This window comes from Thamnophis sirtalis, unplaced genomic scaffold, assembly GCF_051295495.1.
Source record: "Thamnophis sirtalis isolate CommonGarterSnake01/CBP01778 unplaced genomic scaffold, rThaSir2_p1.2 scaffold_10, whole genome shotgun sequence".
Lineage (NCBI taxonomy): Eukaryota > Metazoa > Chordata > Lepidosauria > Squamata > Natricidae > Thamnophis > Thamnophis sirtalis.
In genome coordinates, this window is record NW_028261390.1 from 27,495,148 (window position 1) to 27,516,254 (window position 21,107).

Genomic DNA, 21,107 nt, shown 5'->3' on the forward strand with positions numbered 1-21,107 from the left:
GTCGCCATCTGACTGCGATCATCTGGTGGGTTGTCCCATTCTAGTAACGGTGGCAGTGGGAGCTGAGCACTGCCATCTAATGCGTCTCTGCAGAATCCATTGACTTCCCTCCTCACCGTGCACTGGGACCCGGTGCCTGTTGATGGCATGACGTGCGTTTCTTCATTTTGGACATTGATGAGACTGTCGAGTATTGAGTCTCGTGATCCAGATCGAGATTTTCCACCTTGTTCCTGTTGTGGTGGACTTGGGTCATCCATGTAGGCCTTCACATGCTTGTGCTGGTTATCTTTTTCCAGCTTCCTAGGACTGCAGTCGAGGGAGGAACAGTTAGCCTTCATCTGTAGAACTTTGGCCAGTATTAGTTTTTCTTTCGCTTCCCGCTTGCACTGAAGGTATTCCAGTTGAGCCTTAACTTTGGCACTCTCTGCTTCTGCTGCTGCCTTCTCTGCTTCCATGGTTGCCAACTTTTCCTTCAGCAGCTGCTTTTCCTTTGCTGTCTCTAGTTCTACCTCTGCCATCCCAGCTTCTATTAGTGCCTCTCCAGCTGTAGATATCCGTGACCTGTGGCTGTAACGGGAAGGTTGCTGTGAGATGCTGCTACCTGCCTTTGATCGGAAAGATGAGGCCTCTCTGGAGGCGTGGGAGGAAGCTGCGTGTGACTGTTGAGATGTCGTGTGTGAATGATGAGACTTCACTGATGCGGTCTTCTCTCCCTGTGTAACTTTTGGACTAGATGAGGATGTCCTCTTAGAAGCATGAGAGGGGGCTGGATCTGACCACTGAGATGGTGCTCGCGAACGATGAGACACTTCAGATCTGGCGTTTGTTTCTGATGTGTCTTTAGGGTGGGATGAGGATGCTCTCCTGGAAGCATGAGAGTGAGCTACATATGACTGTCGAAATGCTTTAGACTCAGACTTCTCATATGGGGCTGTCTCCCTCTTCAGATTGAATTGTATAAGGTCTTTGCTGCGTTGGATCTGCTTTTTGCGCTCTTTGTTTAACATCTGAATACACGACATTTTCTTCTGGAATGCTTCATCATCATTTAATTGTAATTGGATACCAGTGAGGCGGATTCCATAAATTTTCCATAGTTGGTAGATTTTGTCCATATCTTTATATAAAGAACGAAGGCATTTTGGGGGTAAATCGTCTTCGAGTTTGTCGCAGAGATGCTGCAACTGCTTCCAGCTAATTTCCTGCTTTCGATAAACCCTGTCCCATTCCTTCAAGAGATATGGCCGCTTAATCTGCGTAATGTGCTGTCTTAGGTCATAGTCTATTTAACGTGTTTCTGCCTTTTCTGATACTAGGACATTTGACCCTCCTGCCATGGTTAGAAAGGTTCACCTGCCAGCCACTAGAGTGCGTTGAGGAGCTTTGGAGATGCAGGCGCATTCACCTGCCAGCCACTAGAGTGCGTTGAGAAGCTTTGGTGGTGCAGGCACAGTTCACCTGCCAGCCACTAGAGTGCGTTGAGAAGCTTTGGTGGTGCAGGCACAGTTCACCTGCCAGCCACTAGAGTGCGTTGAGAAGCTTTGGTGGTTCAGGCACAGTTCACCTGCCAGCCACTAGAGTGCGTTGAGAAGCTTTGGAGGTGCAGGCACAGTTCACCTGCCAGCCACTAGAGTACGTTGAGAGGCTTTGGAGATGCAGACGCAGTTCACCTGCCAGCCACTAGAGTGCGTTGAGAGGCTTTGGAGATGCAGGCGCAGTTCACCTGCCAGCCACTAGAGTGCGTTGAGAAGCTTTGGAGATGCAGGCACAGTTCATCTGCCAGCCACTGGAGTGCGTTGAGAAGCTTTGGTGGTGCAGGCATAGTTCACCTGCCAGCCACTAGAGTGCGTTGAGAAGCTTTGGTGGTGCAGGCGCAGTTCACGTGCTAGCCACTAGAGTGCGTTGAGAAGCTTTGGTGGTGCAGGCGCAGTTCACCTGCCAGCCACTAGAGTGCGTTGAGAAGCTTTTGGAGATGCAGGCACCGTTCACCTGCCAGCCACTAGAGTGCGTTGAGAAATTTGGGGATGCAGGCGCAGTTCACCTGCCAGCCACTAGAGTGCGTTGAGAAGCTTTGGTGGTGCAGGCACAGTTCACCTGCCAGCCACTAGAGTGCGTTGAGAGGCTTTGGAGATGCAGACGCAGTTCACCTGCCAGCCACTAGAGTGCGTTGAGAAGCTTTGGAGATGCAGGCACAGTTCATCTGCCAGACACTATAGTGCGTTGAGAAGCTTTGGAGATGCAGGCACAGTTCAACTGCCAGCCACTGGAGTGCATTGAGAAGCTTTGGTGGTGCAGGCACAGTTCACCTGCCAGCCACTAGAGTGCATTGAGAAGCTTTGGTGGTGCAGGCACAGTTCACCTGCCAGCCACTAGAGTGCGTTGAGAAGCTTTTGGAGATGCAGGCACCGTTCACCTGCCAGCCACTAGAGTGCGTTGAGAAATTTGGGGATGCAGGCGCAGTTCACCTGCCAGCCACTAGAGTGCGATGAGAAGCTTTTGGAAATGCAGGCACCGTTCACCTGCCAGCCACTAGAGTGCGTTGAGAAATTTGGGGATGCAGGCGCAGTTCACCTACCAGCCACTAGAGTGCGTTGCGAAGTTTGGAGATGCAGGCGCAGTTCACCTGCCAGCCACTAGAGTGCGTTGAGAAGCTTTGCAGATGCAGTCCCAGTTCACCTGCCAGCCACTGGAGTGCGTTGAGAAGCTTTGGTGGTGCAGGCACAGTTCACCTGCCAGCCACTAGAGTGCATTGAGAAGCTTTGGTGGTGCAGGCACAGTTCACCTGCCAGCCACTAGAGTGCGTTGAGAAGCTTTGGAGATGCAGGCACAGTTCACCTGCCAGCCACTAGAGTGCGTTGAGAAGCTTTGGTGGTGCAGGCACAGTTCACCTGCCAGCCTTTAGAGTGCGTTGAGAGGCTTTGGAGATGCAGACGCAGTTCACCTGCCAGCCACTAGAGTGCGTTGATAGGCTTTGGAGATGCAGACGCAGTACACCTGCCAGCCACTAGAGTGCGTTGAGAATCTTTGGAGATGCAGACGCAGTTCACCTGCCAGCCACTAGAGTGCGTTGAGAGGCTTTGGAGGTGCAGGCGTAGTTCACCTGCCAGCCACTAGAGTGCGTTGAGAAGCTTTGGAGATGCAGGCGCAGTTCATCTGCCAGCCACTAGAGTGCGTTGAGACGCTTTGGAGATGCAGGCACAGTTCACCTGCCAGCCACTAGAGTGCATTGAGAAGCTTTGGTGGTGCAGGCACAGTTCACTTGCCAGCCACTAGACCCAGCTAGCAGCTCACGCAAGTTGTCTATATCTGTAAGAGACACAAAAAAGGAGCTAGGTCATTAGTACTTCATCCCTTGAGATGCTTTAGACATGGCTCAACCCATTGGTTTTCTTCTGATTTCCTTTTCACCACGGCTTCCGTGGCTTTTCTTTTACAGCCCATCCCCAAATCTTCTACTCTCCGCAGCTCTCGTCTTAATGAAACTATTTCCCTCTGACTAAGTCTTCTGGAGAAACAGCCCAAATAATATTTTTATCTAGGGTTATTCTTACCTTGGGACTGGCTACAAGCGAATGGCTGCCACCCAGCTAGCAGCTCACTCAAGTTGTCTATATCTGTAAGAGACACAAAAAAGGAGCTAGGTCATTAGTACTTCATCCCTTGAGATGCTTTAGACATGGCTCAACCCATTGGTTTTCTTCTGATTTCCTTTTCACCACGGCTTCCGTGGCTTTTCTTTTACAGCCCATCCCCAAATCTTCTACTCTCCGCAGCTCTCGTCTTAATGAAACTATTTCCCTCTGACTAAGTCTTCTGGAGAAACAGCCCAAATAATATTTTTATCTAGGGTTATTCTTACCTTGGGACTGGCTACAAGCGAATGGCTGCCACCCAGCTAGCAGCTCACTCAAGTTGTCTATATCTGTAAGAGACACAAAAAAGGAGCTAGGTCATTAGTACTTCATCCCTTGAGATGCTTTAGACATGGCTCAACCCATTGGTTTTCTTCTGATTTCCTTTTCACCACGGCTTCCGTGGCTTTTCTTTTACAGCCCATCCCCAAATCTTCTACTCTCCGCAGCTCTCATCTTAATGAAACTATTTCCCTCTGACTAAGTCTTCTGGAGAAACAGCCCAAATAATATTTTTATCTAGGGTTATTCTTACCTTGGGACTGGCTACAAGCGAATGGCTGCCACCCAGCTAGCAGCTCACTCAAGTTGTCTATATCTGTAAGAGACACAAAAAAGGAGCTAGGTCATTAGTACTTCATCCCTTGAGATGCTTTAGACATGGCTCAACCCATTGGTTTTCTTCTGATTTCCTTTTCACCACGGCTTCCGTGGCTTTTCTTTTACAGCCCATCCCCAAATCTTCTACTCTCCGCAGCTCTCATCTTAATGAAACTATTTCCCTCTGACTAAGTCTTCTGGAGAAACAGCCCAAATAATATTTTTATCTAGGGTTATTCTTACCTTGGGACTGGCTACCATCGAATGGCTGCCACCCAGCTAGCAGCTCACTCAAGTTGTCTATATCTGTAAGAGACACAAAAAAGGAGCTAGGTCATTAGTACTTCATCCCTTGAGATGCTTTAGACATGGCTCAACCCATTCGTTTTCTTCTGATTTTTTTTTCACCACGGCTTCCGTGGCTTTTCTTTTACAACCCATCCCCAAATCTTCTACTCTCCACAGCTCTCATCTTAATGAAACTATTTCCCTCTGACTAAGTCTTCTGGAGAAACAGCCCAAATAATATTTTTATCTAGGGTTATTCTTACCTTGGGACTGGCTACAAGCGAATGGCTGCCACCCAGCTAGCAGCTCACATAAGTTGTCTATATCTGTAAGAGACAGAAAAATGGAGCTAGGTCATTAGTACTTCATCCCCTGAGATGCTTTAGACATGGCTCAACCCATTGGTTTTCTTCTGATTTCCTTTTCACCATGGCTTCCGTGGCTTTTCTTTTACAGCCCATCCCCAAATCTTCTACTCTCCGCAGCTCTTGTCTTAATGAAACTATTTCCCTCTGACTAAGTCTTCTGGAGAAACAAGGGATTCCTTCAATGGGTGAGATGGCCCAATTCCTACCTGTCATATTGGAAGAATTGACTTTCCAAAACTACGAGTAGTACTGGCACTATCTCCTATCGAGTCAGCGTCCGGTAAAAAGTGGTCAGTAAAAGTAGAATCATTTAAAAGTGTTTACTCCTGCCCCTACGGTAACCCTGGACATTCTGAGATGCAAAGAGAATTTTCAGAGTAGAAGCTGATGATGAAACGTGATGTCACCGCAGAAGCCAAGGAGCACATCAGCAATTTCTATCAAGAGCTAAGCCTGGGAGGAAAGAAAATGCCCAGTCCTTCTCATGACCACCCACCTTCCCTGGTAGCCAATCATCACTTTCAGAGATGTGGGAAATAACTTTCATTTGGGCAGTAGATGACTTCTTTCTTCTTGAATAAAGTTTTCCTGAATGGCCCAAAGTTAGCAATCCTCAGTCTGTTCCAGCTGTGCGGGAACAAGGAGCTGGTAACCCCATAGCTGTAATGTTTTTAAACCTTCTTCATGGCTAAAGTGCTATAAAGAGTTTATACCAGGGAAGAGATGTATAAAAGTCAACATCAGGGATCAGTTTCGCTGTCATGCAGGACAGGCCTAAGTGATAAAGTCAGTCCAACATCCATTGATGGTTTGGTGAGTATATCACTGCCCTACATTTCAGGACTATCACAAAAAAATATGGAACCCAAAATGTTTGGCTTTCCTTGTCCACTCCTATGTAGATCTTTGGATGTTGGGAAAATCCAAAGCCTTGCTAGATGGCCTTCCAGCCAGCTATGCCCACGATAGAATATAAATTGTGATGCTAAAGGCATAGTTTCCCATCTGCTGTAATTCAAATCCTGTTTCTATGAAGACTGGGAAGGAGGACAAGCAGAGCTCTGGTTGATTCTGGGTGGACTGGTGAAGGCTAAACATCAACTATCCCTGAAAAATTGAGATGACGGGATAATCAGGAAGATATTAGATTATGCAGAAATGGATAGATTGATATTGAGAATTAAACAGAAAGAAGTAGAATGTTATCAAACATGGAATTTATTTCACCAATGGTTAGAAAAACGGGGTAGAGATTAAGAATGAAAATTTGTATTGTTAAACAAACTACCCAGACAACATGAAGTTTATTAAGCACTAACAAATGTATTTAATAGAAAATCAATAAAATAATAATAATAATAATAACCTATCCCTGAAAAATCTCAGGGAAGCATATTGTGTAGTGATGACAGCCAAAAACACCTGACACCACCTTGGAAGTGTGCAGTAAATACCTGCTACAAAATGACGATGATGGCAACCAAGGGATGGCTGTCAGATAAGAGATGACATTGCATTGTTAGAGATCCCTAACACCCACTTTATGATCTGATTCTGTGAGAGGAGGTTTTGAAGTATTTCTAGCAGGACTATCAGATTCTACAACAGCTTTGTTCCCTAGACCACCTGTCTGGTAAACTTGTAAGATTTGTTTTTCTTACCATAAATATGTATACATCTGAACTAGACTATGTTGTTTCTCTGTGTCATATATGTGGGTATATGGATAATTTTGTATTTATCCTGTTATTGGAGGTGGTTATCCTTTGAGACCTGTATGCAACAAAATTTCATTTTTAATGTATGCTGATTAATGTACATTCAAAGTGACAATTAAGTTTTTTATTCTATTCTATTCTATTTTATTCTATTCATTCCAATAGCCTATCCTATCCTGTCTTATCATATCCTATTCTTCATTCCAATATCTATCCTCTCCTATCCTTCATTCCAATATCTATTCTAGTCTATTATTATTCATTCCAATATTTATTCTATTCTATTCCTATTCTGTTCTATTCTGTTCTCTTCTCTTCTTCATTCCAATATCCTATTCTATCCTATCTTTCATTCCAACATCTACTCTATTCTATCCTATCCTTCATTCCAATATCTATTTTATTCTATTCTATTCTTCATTCCAATATTTATTCTATTCTATTCCTGTTCTGTTCTATTCTATTTTATTCAATTCTATTCTTCATTCCAATATCCTATTCTATCCTTCATTCCAATATCTATTCTATTCATTCCAATAGCCTATCCTATCCTGTCTTATTATATCCTATTCTTCATTCCAATATCTATCCTATCCTATCCTTCATTTCAATATCTATTCTATTGTATTCCATTATTATTCATTCCAATATTTATTCTATTCTATTCCTGTTCTGTTCTATTCTATTCTATTCTATTCTTCATTCCAATATCCTATTCCATTTTATCCTATCCTATCTTTCATTCCAATATCTATTCTATTCTATTCTATTCTTCATTCCAATATTTATTCTATTCTATTCCTGTTCTGTTCTATTTTATTTTATTCTATTCTTCATTCCAATATCCTATTCTATCCTTCATTCCAATATCTATTCTATTCATTCCAATAGCCTATCCTATCCTGTCTTATTATATCCTATTCTTCATTCCAATATCTATCCTATGCTATACTTCATTTCAATATCTATTCTATTCTATTCCATTATTATTCATTCCAATATTTATTCTATTCTATTCCTGTTCTGTTCTGTTCTGTTCTATTCTATTCTATTCTTCATTCCAATATCCTATTCCATTTTATCCTATCCTATCTTTCATTCCAATATCTATTCTATTCTATTCTTCATTCCAATATCTATTCTATTCTATTCTATTCTTCATTCCAATATTTATTCTATTCTATTCCTGTTCTGTTCTATTTTATTTTATTCTATTCTATTCTTCATTCCAATATCCTATTCTATCCTTTCCGATCCTTCATTCCAATATCCATTCTATTCTATTTATCCTATTCATTCCAATAGCCTAGCCTATCCTGTCCTGTCTTATCATATCCTATTCTTCATTCCAATATCTATCCTATCCTATCTTTCATTCCAATATCTATTCTATTCTATTATTCATTACAATATTTATTCTGTTCTATTCCTGTTCTGTTCTGTTCTATTCTATTTTATTCTATTCTATTCTTCATTCCAATATCCTATCCTATTCTATTCTATCCTTCATTCCAATATCTATTATATTCTATCCTATCCTATTCTTCATTTCAATATCTATTCTATTCTATTCTATTCTATTTGTGAAATTGAATCTGATCAGAGGGCGTATTTGGATGGAGACCATAGCATACCACACCAGTGAGGGGGTGCTAAGATATACGACAATTAATAGCTGGAGCAGTGAAGGGTTGGACAGCGAGTAACAGCACACAGTTATAACCAATTGGCTGAAGAGAGCCAGCCACTGAATGCGGGAATCTGAGCTGTAATTGGTTGCTGTGAGAGTAAAGAGGGAGTTTCCTTGTTTCCCGCCATTTTCCTGTGTGCTGTGTGTGGTCTGTGATTTACCTCATGATGTTCCTGTCGTGTTGATTTTCCTGATGCTGCTTCTGTTTGTCTCCTGTAAATATATTTATTTACATAAAATTGCCAATTTGTGTCAATGACTCTGACTCCATTTGAACACCGGTTGCGCAATTCCCTGACAAATCTGATCAGAGGACATATTTGGATGGAGACCATATCACACCACACCAGTCAGGAGGTCCTCACTGTTAAGCTTCCCCTGCAAAGGCTCTTTGCTGCCAATTCACAGCTTTCCCACCTCATGGTCCATTCCACACATGAACGTGTCACCTGAACAGGTATATCCCTTAAGAAATCTAACTAAAACTGAAAAGCTACCCACCCAAAGCACCAACTGAACTTTGTCTTCATGAAGCCAAAGCTACAGATACAGAGATGAGGATTGATTAGAATGTCTTTTGAACAGTACATCAACTGCATCTCATCTTTTGAGATGGAAAAACCCAAAAGGTCAAAGGAACCTGCACATGTTGTGGTCCAAGGGAACCAGCTTGTCCCATATTCACAATAGCCCCATAGTTTGTGACGAGGAAGGGATGGATGAGGAGAGCATAGGTGACAGAAGAACAGATGTTCCCATAAACATCAGCCACTTGTTTGATCAGGCAAAACTAAAAGGTGTATTGGCATCATTTTTGAAACCTTTTACCCAATATTAGGAGTACCGACTAGATAAAACAGATTTTACAGAAGTTGTGAGTGCTCCATCACTGGAGGTTTTTTAAGAAAAGATTGGACAACCACTTGGACAACCATTTAAATATGAGCCAGCAGTGTGCAGCAGCTGCCAAAAAAGCCAACACAGTTCTAGGCTACATAAACAGAGGGATAGAATCAAGATCACGTGAAGTCTTAATACCACTTTATAAGGCCTTGGTAAGGCCACACTTGGAATACTGCATTCAGTTTTGGTCGCCACGATGTAGAAAAGATGTGGAGATTCTAGAAAGAGTGCAGAGAAGAGAAACAAAGATGATTAGGGCACTGGAGACTAAAACATATGAAGAACGGTTGCAGGGACTGGGTATGTCTAGTTTAATGAAAATAAGGACTAGGGGAGACATGATAGCAATGTTCCAATATCTCAGGGGTTGCCACAAAGAAGAGGGAGTCAAATTGTTCTCCAAGGCACCTGAGGATAGAACAAGAAGCAATGGGTGGAAACTAATCAAGGAGAGAAGCAACTTAGAACTGAGGAGAAATTTCCTGACAGTTAGAACAGTTAGAACAATTTATCAGCCTCCCCAGAAGATATTTAAAGCTCTGGTAAGATAGCTTTGAGGGGGGTGGTCTTTAAATATTTGGACTTTAAGCTGATTTTGGAACATCTGTAAATTTGAAAGCACAAAAAATGCTATTGGCTTGTTTCCAGATGAGTCATTTACTGTAAGGAGTATAGGCTCAATGTATTTTAAAATAATATTTTATTTATTGTGCATATGATTTTTTAAAATAGTGGTATTCTGTGTTGATTCTTTTTTTAAATTGTCTTAGACTATTTAAAAAAAGATTCTATCCAAAATAAATTGAAACAAGCCATTTTTAAAATTTCTATGCACAATACTTTGAAATGGACTCAGGAGTCATGATTGACACTGAGTGAATTTGCACTTTTAATAATCAGGAAGATACAATGGCATTGAAAAAAGTGACTGATGACCATTTTTCACACTTAGCGACCATTTTCACACTTAGCGACCGTTGTGGCATCCTCATGGTTACGCGATCAAAATGTTGATGTTTGGCAACGGATTCGTATTTCTGATGATAGTTTGAAATGGTGACAGTATAAATTATTGCTGGTGTAATACTTAACAATGGTTTTTAAGGATTTCTTTTATTTATAGAATACCTTTTTTATTATTTGGGGGGGATTTTTACTTTTAAATTGTTTATAAAATGTATTTACTACAAGAAATGTTCCTTTTTGCAAATGTGATCTTTGCAAATCTTTGTGATGCAATATGTTCAGACCAGGTTTATGTGTCTCAAAGTGGCTGCTATTCTATGGGCAGGCCAGGTTGGTGCAAGGCAGCTTTGCCAGATTTGGTGTGTTTCACCCTCATTGAATTTTATATCGTATAAAGAATGGAAGGAGGAAGGAAGAGAAAAAAGGAGGAAGGGAGTGAGTGAGGAAAGAAGAGGATGGAAGGAGGGAGGAAGGAAGGAAGAGAGGGAAAGAGCAGAAGACAGATAAGGTGAAGGTAGATAAGCAAGAGGAATGAAGGAAGAAGTGAGGAGTCTCGAGGAGGGGGAAAACATTTAGTGACCAAAGTTACAATGGCATTGAAAAAAGTGACTGATGACCATTTTTCACACTTAGCGACCGTTGAGACCATTTTTCACACTTAGCGACCGTTGAGACCATTTTTCACACTTAGCGACCGTTGCAGCATCCTCATGGTCACGTGATCAAAATTTTGTTTGGCAACAGATTCGTATTTATGCTGGTTTCAGTGTCCTGGGGTGACCTTTTGACAAAAAAATTTTTTTTTAATCAAGCCCCCAGCCCCCCCCCCCCCCCCGGTCAAGGGTGTCCCTCTTTTCCAATCTGAAAATCTGGTCACCTTAGGGTTGCCACAAAGAAGAGGGAGTCAAATTGTTCTCCAAGGCACCTGAGGATAGAACAAGAAGCAATGGGTGGAAACTAATCAAGGAGAGAAGCAACTTAGAACTGAGGAGAAATTTCCTGACAGAACAGTTAGAACAATTTATCAGTGGAATGATTTGCCTCCAGAAGTTGTGAATGCCCCAACACTGGAAGTCTTTAAATAGATGTTGGATAGCCATTTGTCTGGAAAGGTATAGGGTTTCCTGCCTAGTCAGGGGGTTGGACTAGAAGACCTCAAAGGTCCTTTCCAACTCTGCTATTGTATTGTATTGTTTAATGAAAAGAAGGACTAGGGGAGACATGATAGCAATGTTCCAATATCTCAGGGGTTGCCACAAAGAAGAGGGAGTCAAATTGTTCTCCAAGGCACCTGAGGATAGAACAAGAAGCAATGGGTGGAAACTAATCAAGGAGAGAAGCAACTTAGAACTGAGGAGAAATTTCCTGACAGTTAGAACAGTTAGAACAATTTATCAGCCTCCCCAGAAGATATTTAAAGCTCTGGTAAGATAGCTTTGAGGGGGGTGGTCTTTAAATATTTGGACTTTAAGCTGATTTTGGAACATCTGTAAATTTGAAAGCACAAAAAATGCTATTGGCTTGTTTCCAGATGAGTCATTTACTGTAAGGAGTATAGGCTCAATGTATTTTAAAATAATATTTTATTTATTGTGCATATGATTTTTTAAAATAGTGGTATTCTGTGTTGATTCTTTTTTTAAATTGTCTTAGACTATTTAAAAAAAGATTCTATCCAAAATAAATTGAAACAAGCCATTTTTAAAATTTCTATGCACAATACTTTGAAATGGACTCAGGAGTCATGATTGACACTGAGTGAATTTGCACTTTTAATAATCAGGAAGATACAATGGCATTGAAAAAAGTGACTGATGACCATTTTTCACACTTAGCGACCATTTTCACACTTAGCGACCGTTGTGGCATCCTCATGGTTACGCGATCAAAATGTTGATGTTTGGCAACGGATTCGTATTTCTGATGATAGTTTGAAATGGTGACAGTATAAATTATTGCTGGTGTAATACTTAACAATGGTTTTTAAGGATTTCTTTTATTTATAGAATACCTTTTTTATTATTTTGGGGGGATTTTTACTTTTAAATTGTTTATAAAATGTATTTACTACAAGAAATGTTCCTTTTTGCAAATGTGATCTTTGCAAATCTTTGTGATGCAATATGTTCAGACCAGGTTTATGTGTCTCAAAGTGGCTGCTATTCTATGGGCAGGCCAGGTTGGTGCAAGGCAGCTTTGCCAGATTTGGTGTGTTTCACCCTCATTGAATTTTATATCGTATAAAGAATGGAAGGAGGAAGGAAGAGAAAAAAGGAGGAAGGGAGTGAGTGAGGAAAGAAGAGGATGGAAGGAGGGAGGAAGGAAGGAAGAGAGGGAAAGAGCAGAAGACAGATAAGGTGAAGGTAGATAAGCAAGAGGAATGAAGGAAGAAGTGAGGAGTCTCGAGGAGGGGGAAAACATTTAGTGACCAAAGTTACAATGGCATTGAAAAAAGTGACTGATGACCATTTTTCACACTTAGCGACCGTTGAGACCATTTTTCACACTTAGCGACCGTTGAGACCATTTTTCACACTTAGCGACCGTTGCAGCATCCTCATGGTCACGTGATCAAAATTTTGTTTGGCAACAGATTCGTATTTATGCTGGTTTCAGTGTCCTGGGGTGACCTTTTGACAAAAAAAATTTTTTTTAATCAAGCCCCCAGCCCCCCCCCCCCCCCCCGGTCAAGGGTGTCCCTCTTTTCCAATCTGAAAATCTGGTCACCTTAGGGTTGCCACAAAGAAGAGGGAGTCAAATTGTTCTCCAAGGCACCTGAGGATAGAACAAGAAGCAATGGGTGGAAACTAATCAAGGAGAGAAGCAACTTAGAACTGAGGAGAAATTTCCTGACAGAACAGTTAGAACAATTTATCAGTGGAATGATTTGCCTCCAGAAGTTGTGAATGCCCCAACACTGGAAGTCTTTAAATAGATGTTGGATAGCCATTTGTCTGGAAAGGTATAGGGTTTCCTGCCTAGTCAGGGGGTTGGACTAGAAGACCTCAAAGGTCCTTTCCAACTCTGCTATTGTATTGTATTGTTTAATGAAAAGAAGGACTAGGGGAGACATGATAGCAATGTTCCAATATCTCAGGGGTTGCCACAAAGAAGAGGGAGTCAAATTGTTCTCCAAGGCACCTGAGGATAGAACAAGAAGCAATGGGTGGAAACTAATCAAGGAGAGAAGCAACTTAGAACTGACAGTTAGAACAATCAATCAGTGAACAGCTTGCCTCCAGAAGTTGTGAATGCCCCAACACTGGAAGTCTTTAAATAGATGTTGGATAGCCATTTGTCTGGAAAGGTATAGGGTTTCCTGCCTAGGCAGGGGGTTGGACTAGAAGACCTCCAAGGTCCTTTCCAACTCTGCTATTGTATTGTATTGTTTAATGAAAAGAAGGACTAGAGGAGACATGATAGCAGTGTTCCAATATCTCAGGGGCTGACGCAAAGAAGAGGGAGTCAAGCTATTCTCCAAGGCACCTGAGGGCAGGGCAGGAAGGAATGGGTGGAAACTAATCAAGGAGAGAAGCAACTTAGAACTGAGGAGAAATTTCCTGACAGTTAGAACAGTTAGCACAATTTATCAGTGGAATGATTTGCCTCCAGAAGTTGTGAATGCTCCAACACTGGAAGTTTTTAAGAAGATGTTGGATAGTCATTTGTCTGAAATCGTATAGGGTTTCCTGTCTAGGCAGGGGGTTGGACTAGAAGACCTCCAAGGTCCCTTCCAACTCTGTTATTCTATTCTATTCTATTGTCTGGAATGATATAAGGTCTCCTGCTCAGCAGGAAGTTGGACTATTGAAGACCTCCAAGGTCCCTTCCAATTCTGCTCTTCTGTTGTTGTTGCTGTTGTTGTTATTGAGAGAAAAATAAAATTATTAGCCTAGAAACCTGTTGACCCTTACTTAAATTTGCCTGGGTATGGACTTTGATTTAAGATATTTTGTATCTGATTATTATGTTTCATTTATCTCCCAACCCTTACCTTTAGCCTAATGATGAAATTCAGCAGAAACTTTGTATTTAGGGAGTGTCATGGGATCACCTTTTGCAATCTGACAAGCAAAGTGAATATGGCAAGAAAAGTCATAAAATGGAGTAATAGTCACTTAACAAATGTTTCACATAGCAACTTAAATTTTGGGCTCAATCGTGGTTGTAACTCAAGGACTACCTGTACAAGTTATCTGTCATTTTTTCCAAGGCTATCGTAACTTTGAATCATTGTTAAAAGATCAATCTTCTGCCAAGATTGTCAGCTGTAAATATTTCAATGATGGTGGCGTATGGAAAGAGCTCGGATGGCATCTCGATTCCATGCTTGCTCACATGCATGTTCATATTGTGAGTTTTCATTTGGGATTTCGGAGCCAAGGGCACAGAGGAAAAGCTGCTTTTGTTTCATAAATAAGGATCAAGAGATATGGTTTAGTAACAAATTTTCATATGCCCTGGAACTACAGCTACCAGATTCAGGCTGCAGAAATCCAGCTAGCAATAAGGAGTTAATACATTCTGACCTGTTTCTCTGTCATCCAGTGGCTGTTCAGATGTTTGCAGTTTAAATTTCATATTTTTACCAGGAACCATCACATATCTGCTCATTTCTTTCAGTCATTGGCTACCAAAATTACAAAACACTTAGAGCAAAGGACAACATAAAGTCATTGAGTTCCATAAGGGGCCATTTGTTAGGATTTATGGATCCTAAATTCCAAAATATCTGGACAACATCAGATTGCTTATCTGTAACCGTGGTTTCTTGAATGAATTGTATTACATCTGATTATAATTTGGAGCAGCACTTCCCAAATTTTTCCTTCATTACCCAAAACCACCTTGGAAAATCCATTTTGCCCAATTTAGGTAAAACACTTAAGTCAATTTAAATATTTCTGATGTGATTGGGTAATGGGTTCATGTGTCATTACCTAAAGAAAAACCCGCTTTCATCCAATTGGGTAGTTTATCGATTTTGGAATCGTTAGTTTAAGAGCGTTGGGTAAACCCAACTTGTATTAGAGAATGAAAACAACAAACATATCAGCTCTAAATCTGGTAGACTGCTTTTTCTCTTCTCCTTTTTCAAAACCACATAAACAAAGGCTGAAACCTGCTTTAGCTGACATAACAATTTTAGATATTAGCTATGTTATATAGGTACTCCTCAACTTCTGACCACAATGGAACCCAAATTTTGTCGCTAAGTGATACATGTTAGTGAGTTTTGCCCTATTTTCTTCCAACAGTTGTTAAGTGAATCACTGCAATTGTTAAGTTAATAACACGTTTGTTAAATGACAAAGTCCACATTGATTTTGTCAGAAAATTGCAAAAAGTGATCACATGACCTGGGACACTAACACTCATAAATATGAGTCAATTGTGTCTGAATTTTGATGACATAACCATGGAGATGCTGCAACAGTCATTAAGTGAGAAAAATTGTCATGTCACTTTTTTTAGTGCCATTGTACCTTTGAATGATCACTAAACAAACTAAGTCAAAAAACACCTGTATAACAAGGCCAAAATGTAGTTGCCTGATTTTGAACACATTAGCTGTTGTTTGTATTATGTACTTAAGGTAAAGATAAAGGTTCTGCACATGCGTGCTAGTCATTTCCAGCTCTAAGGGCGGTGCTCATCTCCGTTTCAAAGCTGAAGAGCCAGCACTGTCCGAAGACGTCTCCGTGGTCCTGTGGCCAGCATGACTAAATGCCAAAGGTGCATGAAATGCTGTTACCTTTCCAACAAAGGTGGTCCTTGTGTTTCTATTTGCATTTTTTATGTGCTTTCGAGCTCCTAGATTGGCAGAAGCTGGGACAAGTAACGGGAGTTCATTACGCGGTGCTCGGGATTTGAACTGTTGAACTGCCGACCTTCTGATCGACAAGCTCAGTGTCTTGGGGCTGACAGCCCTCTGGGGTTATTTTAGACCTCTTTTGCCTGGCAGGATTATGTTAAGGTTTCTGTACTTAGCTTCTTGAAAATTATAATTTAGTCACACAATTTCCATAAGCAACACCACTCCTCCTTCCTTTTTAAAAATAGTTTTTATTAAGAAAGTATTCAACAGAATTAAAACAATGCAAATTGTGAACAAGTGAAAAAAGGGTAAAAGTAATAAGAACATTTTTCTTTTCTATTTCTTTTTTACAAAGTAATAAGTGGTCTTCTAAACGTGTTTTAAAGACAAAGTAGCTCCCTGCATGTTCTGCTCCGGGCAATGAGGGTTCTGCTCGGGCAGCCAGTTAACTCCACGCTTGGGAATATTTTTCAGATCAAGTTTATTGTCAGGAATCCTTAATAACAAAACTTACAGTTCAGTAATGAGGTTCTTCTGACTTTCCCTGATCTTTCCCTTCACGTAATGTAAAAAGACATTAATTCCTCTAACCCATGCTGCTGGTACAAAGCTGCTTCTGCTAGTGCTGACAGGGATTCAGTGAGTGCGAAGTAACAAACAATTTCCCGGGCAAAATACCCACTGCCCAATCAGGGAGCCCAGATATGGTCACATGATATGGGACTACATTTCCCACAAGGTAGTTGCATTTCCCATGAGATAGCTGCTTAAAGGAGACAGCTTCTAATTTTTAAATTAACTATATACTGTTGGGACAGCACACTCCCCACCTGGAATTATAAATTCCACTATCAGCTAGCCTTTAACTAAAAATAAACAAAGGCATGGCATAAAAATGCAAACTGACTGCCTAACTAACTGAGATACACAAGGCATAGCATCAGAACAGTGCAAACAATCATGTAAACACAAAGCATGCAAAGTTTGAGGTTCGAACTTCTAGTTCAGTCTTTTAGTTCATCGTTACAGGGTGGAGCTTGTTGCACAAGTCCCATAGGCCATGAGTTCCCGTGGACAGGGTGGGGCTTGTTGCACAAGTCCCATAGGCCATGAGTTCCCGTGGACACAAGTCCCTTAGGCCACAAGTTCCAGTACATGTATTTAGGAATGAAGTTCCCTGCTGGTTCTGGCCAGGCACCTGTATTCTAGGTCAGTAAGGTGGCTGGGGTGAGGGCAGTTGGTATCTCAGGATCCAAAAACTCTGGAACCAAGGCTTGAGAATTGATGATGGTTGCACCCTCTACCACGAGGGTGGTGAAGATGATTACTGCTAAGCCCAACATGAGAGGTTTCCGTCTGGAGAGTTGTTTGAAGCGAGTCGATTCTTGGGACTGGTTGACGGGTAGTTGTGGTGCTAGTTTCACCCTTCCCATGATAAGACTGATGTGGACGTTGTTCTCCCCACCGTAGACGATGTGAACGTTGTTCTCCCCACCGTAGATGATGTGAACGTTGTTCTCCCCACCGTAGACAATGTGAACGTTGCTCTCCCCACTGTAGATCTTGATGTATACTACAGTTGTTACCGCCTTCGTTGTGGCGATAGGCAAGGTGGGAACATACTTGCGCTGGATAGGAACGCCTTGGAGACAACTCAGGGATTCTTGCCATACTGGCCGTTCTTGCTTCTGTTGGTTGTGCTGTTCGTTGCTGGACCACATGAAACTTAGACAACTTTGATGGTTTTCTCTGACACAGAATAAGTTGAACCTCTGCTGGATGTTGTCAGCTTCCTTTCTGGGCTGAATGAGCATGCTGAGTCGACTGTTGGTGAGGTTGGGACTTTTGAAGAGCACTTTATTCAGAGAGAGACCTTGGGATTGCACGCTGGTATCGAAAGGTGCTCGAATCTGGTCTGGCTCTTGTGGCTGGCACTTTCTAAAGGATGGTGGGTGCCAGCATTCTTCATCAAGTTGCCTTGGTATGCAAAGAGGTATTGGAGCCATCCAAATCTTGGTGGCCTCCTGTAGGAATTCCTTGACCATGAACCTCAGAAATTCTTTGTTGGTCTGGAACACTGTTGCTCCTAAAACTGGCTCAATCGATGAGGTTGTGAAGATGTTTGTCTGGGTTGGTACCTGCGGCCGATCGACACACACCATCCCAAAGAGGCCCCTTCCAAGTTCTGTCTCGAGGGCGGATGGGGAGTCCTTTGGACCTTTGACCACTTGTTGAGGGGTGAAAGCGTTGGGGGAGTCTGTTCCTGGCAAGAGCAGGATTTCGGCTTTGGGATCTAGAACAGGAGAGTGACTACTCATGTGCTTCAGGTGAGGTGGGATGCTTGCTACCTCTGGTGTCGCCATCTGACTGCGATCATCTGGTGGGTTGTCCCATTCTAGTAACGGTGGCAGTGGGAGCTGAGCACTGCCATCTAATGCGTCTCTGCAGAATCCATTGACTTCCCTCCTCACCGTGCACTGGGACCCGGTGCCTGTTGATGGCATGACGTGCGTTTCTTCATTTTGGACATTGATGAGACTGTCGAGTATTGAGTCTCGTGATCCAGATCGAGATTTTCCACCTTGTTCCTGTTGTGGTGGACTTGGGTCATCCATGTAGGCCTTCACATGCTTGTGCTGGTTATCTTTTTCCAGCTTCCTAGGACTGCAGTCGAGGGAGGAACAGTTAGCCTTCATCTGTAGAACTTTGGCCAGTATTAGTTTTTCTTTCGCTTCCCGCTTGCACTGAAGGTATTCCAGTTGAGCCTTAACTTTGGCACTCTCTGCTTCTGCTGCTGCCTTCTCTGCTTCCATGGTTGCCAACTTTTCCTTCAGCAGCTGCTTTTCCTTTGCTGTCTCTAGTTCTACCTCTGCCATCCCAGCTTCTATTAGTGCCTCTCCAGCTGTAGATATCCGTGACCTGTGGCTGTAACGGGAAGGTTGCTGTGAGATGCTGCTACCTGCCTTTGATCGGAAAGATGAGGCCTCTCTGGAGGCGTGGGAGGAAGCTGCGTGTGACTGTTGAGATGTCGTGTGTGAATGATGAGACTTCACTGATGCGGTCTTCTCTCCCTGTGTAACTTTTGGACTAGATGAGGATGTCCTCTTAGAAGCATGAGAGGGGGCTGGATCTGACCACTGAGATGGTGCTCGCGAACGATGAGACACTTCAGATCTGGCGTTTGTTTCTGATGTGTCTTTAGGGTGGGATGAGGATGCTCTCCTGGAAGCATGAGAGTGAGCTACATATGACTGTCGAAATGCTTTAGACTCAGACTTCTCATATGGGGCTGTCTCCCTCTTCAGATTGAATTGTATAAGGTCTTTGCTGCGTTGGATCTGCTTTTTGCGCTCTTTGTTTAACATCTGAATACACGACATTTTCTTCTGGAATGCTTCATCATCATTTAATTGTAATTGGATACCAGTGAGGCGGATTCCATAAATTTTCCATAGTTGGTAGATTTTGTCCATATCTTTATATAAAGAACGAAGGCATTTTGGGGGTAAATCGTCTTCGAGTTTGTCGCAGAGATGCTGCAACTGCTTCCAGCTAATTTCCTGCTTTCGATAAACCCTGTCCCATTCCTTCAAGAGATATGGCCGCTTAATCTGCGTAATGTGCTGTCTTAGGTCATAGTCTATTTAACGTGTTTCTGCCTTTTCTGATACTAGGACATTTGACCCTCCTGCCATGGTTAGAAAGGTTCACCTGCCAGCCACTAGAGTGCGTTGAGGAGCTTTGGAGATGCAGGCGCATTCACCTGCCAGCCACTAGAGTGCGTTGAGAAGCTTTGGTGGTGCAGGCACAGTTCACCTGCCAGCCACTAGAGTGCGTTGAGAAGCTTTGGTGGTGCAGGCACAGTTCACCTGCCAGCCACTAGAGTGCGTTGAGAAGCTTTGGTGGTTCAGGCACAGTTCACCTGCCAGCCACTAGAGTGCGTTGAGAAGCTTTGGAGGTGCAGGCACAGTTCACCTGCCAGCCACTAGAGTACGTTGAGAGGCTTTGGAGATGCAGACGCAGTTCACCTGCCAGCCACTAGAGTGCGTTGAGAGGCTTTGGAGATGCAGGCACAGTTCACCTGCCAGCCACTAGAGTGCGTTGAGAAGCTTTGGAGATGCAGGCACAGTTCATCTGCCAGCCACTGGAGTGCGTTGAGAAGCTTTGGTGGTGCAGGCACAGTTCACCTGCCAGCCACTAGAGTGCGTTGAGAAGCTTTGGTGATGCAGGCGCAGTTCACGTGCTAGCCACTAGAGTGCGTTGAGAAGCTTTGGTGGTGCAGGCGCAGTTCACCTGCCAGCCACTAGAGTGCGTTGAGAAGCTTTTGGAGATGCAGGCACCGTTCACCTGCCAGCCACTAGAGTGCGTTGAGAAATTTGGGGATGCAGGCGCAGTTCACCTGCCAGCCACTAGAGTGCGTTGAGAAGCTTTGGTGGTGCAGGCACAGTTCACCTGCCAGCCACTAGAGTGCGTTGAGAGGCTTTGGAGATGCAGACGCAGTTCACCTGCCAGCCACTAGAGTGCGTTGAGAAGCTTTGGAGATGCAGGCACAGTTCATCTGCCAGACACTATAGTGCGTTGAGAAGCTTTGGAGATGCAGGCACAGTTCAACTGCCAGCCACTGGAGTGCATTGAGAAGCTTTGGTGGTGCAGGCACAGTTCACCTGCCAGCCACTAGAGTGCGTTGAGAAGCTTTGGTGGTGCAGGCACAGTTCATCTGCCAGACACTATAGTGCGTTGAGAAGCTTTGGAGATGCAGGCACAGTTCAACTGCCAGCCACTGGAGTGCATTGAGAAGCTTTGGTGGTGCAGGCACAGTTCACCTGCCAGCCACTAGAGTGCGTTGAGAGGCTTTGGAGATGCAGGCGCAGTTCACCTGCCAGCCACTAGAGTGCGTTGAGAAGCTTTGGAGATGCAGGCACAGTTCAACTGCCAGCCACTGGAGTGCATTGAGAAGCTTTGGTGGTGCAGGCACAGTTCATCTGCCAGCCACTAGAGTGCGTTGAGAAGCTGTGGTGGTGCAGGCACAGTTCATCTGCCAGCCACTAGAGTGCATTGAGAAGCTTTGGTGGTGCAGGCGCTGTTCACGTGCCAGCCACTAGAGTGCGTTGAGAAGCTTTG